General features: G+C 44.7%; 1 protein-coding gene across 1 annotated transcript in view; it reads left to right on the top strand.

The window, feature by feature from the left end:
• Positions 1-5754: 5754 nt before the first annotated feature.
• Positions 5755-7500, top strand: part of LOC148082964 (CMP-N-acetylneuraminate-beta-galactosamide-alpha-2,3-sialyltransferase 1-like) — a 17342-nt gene continuing 15596 nt past the window's right edge. Inside the window, exon 1 of the mRNA XM_087785623.1 lies at positions 5755-5951. The gene's annotated coding sequence lies outside the window, so the exon portion shown is untranslated. The remainder of the gene's footprint in view (positions 5952-7500) is intronic.

Here is a 7500-nt window from a genome sequence, read left to right as displayed (position 1 = left end):
TCATCAGTAACTAACAGAACCAGAGAAGGATCTTTATCAGTAACTATCAGAACCAGAAAAGGATCTTCATCAGTAACTAACAGAACCAGAGAAGGATCTTCATCAGTAACTAACAGAACCAGAGAAGGATCTTCATCAGTAACTATCAGAACCAGAAAAGGATCTTCATCAGTAACTATCAGAGCCAGAGAAGGATCTTCATCAGTAACTATCAGAACCAGAAAAGGATCTTCATCAGTAACTATCAGAACCATAGAAGGATCTTCATCAGTAACTATCAGAACCAGAGAAGGATCTTCATCAGTCACTATCAGAACCAGAAAAGGATCTTCATCAGTAACTATCAGAACCAGAGAAGAATCTTCATCAGTTACTAACAGAACCACAGAAGGATCTTCATCAGTAACTATCAGAACCAGAGAAGGATCTTCATCAGTAACTAACAGAACCAGTGAAGGATCTTCATCAGTAACTATCAGAACCAGAGAAGGATCTTCATCAGTAACTAACAGAACCAGAGAAGGATCTTCATCAGTAACGAACAGAACCAGAGAAGGATCTTCATCAGTAACTAACAGAACCAGAGAAGGATCTTCATCAGTAACTATCAGAACCAGAGAAGGATCTTCATCAGTAACTAACAGAACCAGAGAAGGATCTTCATCAGTAACTAACAGAACCAGAGAAGGATCTTCATCATTAACTAACAGAACCAGAGAAAGATCTTCATCAGTAACTATCAGAACCAGAGAAGGATCTTCATCAGTAACTAACAGAACCAGAGAAGGATCTTCATCAGTAACTATCAGAACCAGAGAAGGATCTTCATCAGTAACTAACAGAACCAGGGAAGGATCTTCATCAGTAACTATCAGAACCAGAGAAGGATCTTCATCAGTAACTAACAGAACCAGAGAAGGATCTTCATCAGTAACTAACAGAACCAGAGAAGGATCTTCATCAGTAACTAACAGAACCAGAGAAGGATCTTCATCAGTAACTATCAGAACCAGAGAAGGATCTTCATCAGTAACTAACAGAACCAGGGAAGGATCTTCATCAGTAACTATCAGAACCAGAGAAGGATCTTCATCAGTAACTAACAGAACCAGAGAAGGATCTTCATCAGTTACTAACAGAACCAGAGAAGGATCTTCATCAGTAACTATCAGAACCAGAGAAGGATCTTCATCAGTAACTAACAGAACCAGAGAAGGATCTTCATCAGTAACTAACAGAACCAGAGAAGGATCTTCATCAGTAACTAACAGAACCAGAGAAGGATCTTCATCAGTAACTAACAGCCAAAGCACCCGACGTGACTTGTTGCTATGGGTGTTCCGAACACTCTCAGTCCGTCCGTTATCCAGCAAATGTTGCAGGAAAGACAGGACAGCAGACACCAACCAGGAGCTGTGGTCCAGGGACCCGTCTGCAGACCAGCGAGAGAACATCCCTCATTTGGAGGCATAAAGCCTACGTGTAGACGGGGGTCCCAAATCCCAATCAGCTCGTCCAGTGCAAGAGCCACAGACCCAGCACCGGGGGTGCCGTCAGATTCCCCCCTACCCAGGGAGTAAGGCGCCTCCACTGGTAACCTCAGACTCTCCTGCTTAGCTCCCAGAACCAAGGGGAGGAGGAGTCGGGAAGGCGTACAGTAGCCGGCCAACTCGAGTGGGCCATAGCGTCCACGCCTACTGGGGGGAAATCAGAGGCCCTGAGGGAGAACCAAAGAGACATTTGAAGTTCTCCTCATTGGCGAAGAGGTCCACCACCAGGTGACCAAACCGACCACATCTCAGCAGCCACCGACTCAGACAGACCCCATTTGTCCTTGACAGTCTGTCTGCTACTACATTCAGCGCCAGGCACATGCTGAGCTCTGAGAGAGAGCAGGTGACGGTCTGTCCACAGCCAAATCTTCTTTGCCAGACTCAGAGGGGATGGGGATCTGACTCCACCCTGGCGATTCACGTTGGTGGAGCTGTTTGATAGCACTAGGGCGTTGGACAGTGACAGTTGGGGAGAGAGGTGACGTTGTGAATTGCTTTCAACTCTAGCAAGTTGATGTGTCTGTACACCGGTCTGTTCCAGACCCAGCTGGCGTAGATCTGACCTAATGGAACTCTCCGTCTGAGGTTGGCTAGAGGGTTCCAAAACTTGATATCCTGCAAAACCCGAGCGGGAAGGCTCACATTTCCACCTCGGTCTCGCTTTGGGTCTAGCTTGAGACGACCAAGCCATCTCTGGAGCTCCTCATATGCAGCAAACACAGTCGCACTGCCGTGCAGCTGCTGCCACGAGCCCCAGTAGAGACATAACAGCGCCTGCTGTCGTCACATGACGCCGAGCTTCCAGCAACTGTGTTGTCAGTCGGAGAATGAGCTGGATACGCGTGACCAGGAGGCGTATCCTTCCTCCAGTGCTGCCTCCACACCTGGGTGCCAGAGAGTAGCCGAACAGGAGTAGAGTGTATTGAAACCCTTGATCTTCGAGGGCGAAACGCAAGTACTTCGGATGTCTCTTGACTATCAAAAAGTGAAAGTACACGTCAGACAGGGTGATAGATGTCATCCAATCTCCTGGACCTACACCTGTCAGCAGTCGTTTTACCATCAATATCCGAAATGGGCGGGTAAGCTATAAAGTTGTTCAAATAGCTGAAGTCCAGTATGGGCCTCCATCCACCGGTCTTCTTCGGCACAAGGAAGTACCGGGGGTAAAAACCTGCTCATCATCTCTGCTGCTGGAACCGGCTCTATCACCATCTTCTGATCTACAGAGCTGGACATCAGCAGCAGTACTGTACCTGGGCTGACGGGGGCGCTGGTCAGAAGCAGGACAATATCTCTGCAGCGACTCGTGGACGCTGACATTACTGGGGAAACATCTGTGAGGTTCTCTAGAGATCACTGGACGAACCAAAGGTCCAGAAAAAACTCTACTATTACATGGACGGATGGAGCCGGACCCAGCGGACCCTCTTCCTGGACCTGCACCTGAGCCCTGAGGTCCGGGACAACAACAACAACAACAACACTCCTGACCACCACGGACAGAGACCTTTGAACACAAAGTTTTTACGTGAACTGTGTGAAGATTTTAGACTCTTTTACGACGACGACCAACACATGGACAGACTTGAGGACTGGAGGTCACACTGGAGGTCACACTGGAGGTCACACTGGAGGTCACACTGGAGGTCACACTGGAGGTCACACTGGAGGTCACACTGAAGGTCACAGTGAAGGATTTTACATCATCAACTCCTTTTTAGCGCGCTTTAACTGCAGGGTTTTAAACCAGTGTCCATTCTGCACCAACCAGAGAAGACTTTTCAGATGTTTAATATAAAACTTACAAAAGTACAACACCCAGGTTTCTCAGGCTCAGTCTGACTGACATAAGTCACTCAAGTACTGACTCAACCCTGGAATCTTATCATCAACAATCACCAGAGTTTCAGTTTTGTCCACATTTAGCTTCAAAGTGTTTTCACTCATTGTTTGATTTCTAGCAACAATTGACTAAGTTTCCATCATCTCACTGTAAGAAGATCCCTGAAGTGAAGTCTGTGCACCTCAAGGTTAATGGACTTCCAGAGACGCTCAGTCTTTCCACAAAGTCTCTTCAGACTCAGGAGATCTTCATTTGTCCAAGGACACCGTTCTGAATTACCAAGTTGGATTGAACAGGTTTGATCCAGTATTTCAACGATCAGTGAAACAGTGAATCAACACGTTAAGAAGATCAAACATAGAAACTGTCGTCAGGATCAGTGTTTCTAGTTCAACTCTGAACAAAACTGACACAAACTGTTTCAGTGAGAAAATAAACTTAAATGATGTCACAACATTATAATGTGTTTGTGTCGTTTACACTATTGTGTTTATTTAGTGTCTAAACAAGAAGGATGTGTTTCGCCTGCAGTTCATACTCTGAGCCGCTCTAGTAGAAGAACTTACATTTCTCCTTCAAACTCTTCACTAGTTTCTTTCAGGATCATTTTAAAATTCTGGTTCTTACTTTCAGATCTATTCATGGTCAGACCTTCATGATCTGATCCAGACTTACACCCCAGCTCGGGCTCTGAGGTCTGTGGATCAGAATCTACTGATGGTTCCTGAACTTCTTGACCAGAGGAGAGAAATCCTTCCAGACTGTTGCTCCTAAGCTTTGGAACCATTTCTGTGTTTGATGATCTACTGACTCCTTCAAGAAACATCTGTGTTTGATGATCTACTGACTCCTTCAAGAAACATCTGTGTTTGATGATCTACTGACTCCTTCAAGAAACATGTGTTTGATGATCTACTGACTCCTTCAAGAAACATCTGTGTTTGATGATCTACTGACTCCTTCAAGAAACATCTGTGTTTGATGATCTACTGACTCCTTCAAGAAACATCTGTGTTTGATGATCTACTGACTCCTTCAAGAAACATCTGTGTTTGATGATCTACTGACTCCTTCAAGAAACATGTGTGTTTGATGATCTACTGACTCCTTCAAGAAACATCTGTGTTTGATGATCTACTGACTCCTTCAAGAAACATCTGTGTTTGATGATCTACTGACTCCTTCAAGAAACATCTGTGTTTGATGATCTACTGACTCCTTCAAGAAACATCTGTGTTTGATGATCTACTGACTCCTTCAAGAAACATGTGTGTTTGATGATCTACTGACTCCTTTAAGAAACATGTGTGTTTGATGATCTACTGACTCCTTCAAGAAACATGTGTGTTTGATGATCTACTGACTCCTTTAAGAAACATGTGTGTTTGATGATCTACTGACTCCTTCAAGAAACATGTGTGTTTGATGATCTACTGACTCCTTCAAGAAACATGTGTGTTTGATGATCTACTGACTCCTTTAAGAAACATGTGTGTTTGATGATCTACTGACTCCTTCAAGAAACATCTGTGTTTGATGATCTACTGACTCCTTTAAGAAACATGTGTGTTTGATGATCTACTGACTCCTTCAAGAAACATGTGTGTTTGATGATCTACTGACTCCTTTAAGAAACATGTGTGTTTGATGATCTACTGACTCCTTCAAGAAACATCTGTGTTTGATGATCTACTGACTCCTTCAAGAAACATCTGTGTTTGATGATCTACTGACTCCTTTAAGAAACATGTGTGTTTGATGATCTACTGACTCCTTCAAGAAACATCTGTGTTTGATGATCTACTGACTCCTTCAAGAAACATGTGTGTTTGATGATCTACTGACTCCTTCAAGAAACATCTGTGTTTGATGATCTACTGACTCCTTTAAGAAACATCTGTGTTTGATGATCTACTGACTCCTTCAAGAAACATCTGTGTTTGATGATCTACTGACTCCTTTAAGAAACATCTGTGTTTGATGATCTACTGACTCCTTCAAGAAACATCTGTGTTTGATGATCTACTGACTCCTTCAAGAAACATCTGTGTTTGATGATCTACTGACTCCTTCAAGAAACATCTCAACACACTTTGATTTGATCTTGATTCTCTGAGACTCTTGTGTTTATGTTTTAAAGTTTATATTTTAAAGTGTATTGTTTTGTTAAAGTTCTTCTTGACTCTGGTCTGGAAACATCTCCAGTATCTCCAGGACGACCAGGGGTTTCTGAGATGAATCATCAAAGTTCGTCTGAACCTCACAGACTTGTTGTTCTTGTTCTTCCTGTTTGTCACAGAAGCTGCTGTATTGTAGTAACACAACACGCCCTCTATCCACACACCCGCAGCAACACACTCAGGAAGTGTTTCCTTACACTCGACAGCATGAGACGTTCACTCGTCAGTCCGTGAACGCATCACGACACCGAGGATTTGTTTTTATTCTCTGACGAAGAAATCTATGACGTCATTTTTGACAGTAGTTTAGTTGGATTTGAGTTCGTGTCACGTGTGGTCCATTCAAACGGCGCCGCTGCAGTGACGTCACAGGTGAGGCTCGTAACGCGGAAAAACACATTTTCTTCTTTACTTTCTTCACTTTCTTTACTTTCTTTACTTTCTTCACTTTCTTTACTTTCTTTACTTTCTTTACTTTCTTCACTTTCTTCACTTTCTTCACTTTCTTCACTTTCTTCACTTCCGTCTTCCTCTTCTTTCCTCTTCCGTCGTCATCACGTGTCGCTGTTTAAACACGAGTCAAATGTTGAAAGAACCGGTTCATGACTCGTGACTCAGACTCATGACTCATGACTCATGACTCATGACTCAAGACTCAGACTCATGACTCGTGACTCATGACTCAGACTCAGACTCATGACTCAGACTCAGACTCAGACTCAGACTCATGACTCAGACTCAGACTCGTGACTCAGACTCAGACTCAGACTCGTGACTCAGACTCATGACTCAGACTCAGACTCAGACTCATGACTCATGACTCAGACTCAGACTCAGACTCATGACTCAGACTCAGACTCAGACTCAGACTCGTGACTCAGACTCAGACTCAGACTCATGACTCAGACTCAGACTCAGACTCAGACTCGTGACTCAGACTCAGACTCAGACTCAGACTCGTGACTCAGACTCAGACTCGTGACTCAGACTCAGACTCAGACTCGTGACTCAGACTCGTGACTCAGACTCAGACTCGTGACTCAGACTCAGACTCAGACTCGTGACTCATGACTCAGACTCAGACTCGTGACTCAGACTCAGACTCGTGACTCAGACTCATGACTCATGACTCATGACTCAGACTCATGACTCAGACTCAGACTCAGACTCAGACTCAGACTCAGACTCGTGACTCAGACTCAGACTCGTGACTCAGACTCGTGACTCAGACTCAGACTCAGACTCAGACTCATGACTCATGACTCATGACTCAGACTCAGACTCAGACTCAGACTCATGACTCAGACTCAGACTCAGACTCATGACTCATGACTCATGACTCATGACTCAGACTCAGACTCAGACTCATGACTCATGACTCATGACTCATGACTCATGACTCAGACTCAGACTCAGACTCATGACTCATGACTCAGACTCGTGACTCAGACTCGTGACTCAGACTCAGACTCAGACTCGTGACTCAGACTCATGACTCAGACTCAGACTCAGACTCATGACTCATGACTCATGACTCAGACTCAGACTCATGACTCAGACTCAGACTCAGACTCAGACTCAGACTCGTGACTCAGACTCAGACTCAGACTCATGACTCAGACTCGTGACTCGTGACTCAGACTCAGACTCAGACTCAGACTCGTGACTCAGACTCAGACTCGTGACTCAGACTCAGACTCAGACTCGTGACTCAGACTCAGACTCGTGACTCAGACTCAGACTCGTGACTCAGACTCAGACTCAGACTCGTGACTCATGACTCAGACTCGTGACTCAGACTCAGACTCGTGACTCAGACTCATGACTCATGACTCAGACTCATGACTCAGACTCAGACTCAGACTCAGACTCAGACTCAGACTCGTGACTCAGACTCAGACTCGTGACTCAGACTCAGACT

Source organism: Callionymus lyra, chromosome 3 (genome assembly GCF_982586985.1).
Source record: "Callionymus lyra chromosome 3, fCalLyr1.hap1.1, whole genome shotgun sequence".
In the NCBI taxonomy this organism is placed as follows: domain Eukaryota; kingdom Metazoa; phylum Chordata; class Actinopteri; order Syngnathiformes; family Callionymidae; genus Callionymus; species Callionymus lyra.
This window is presented reverse-complemented; position numbering and strand designations above follow the sequence as displayed.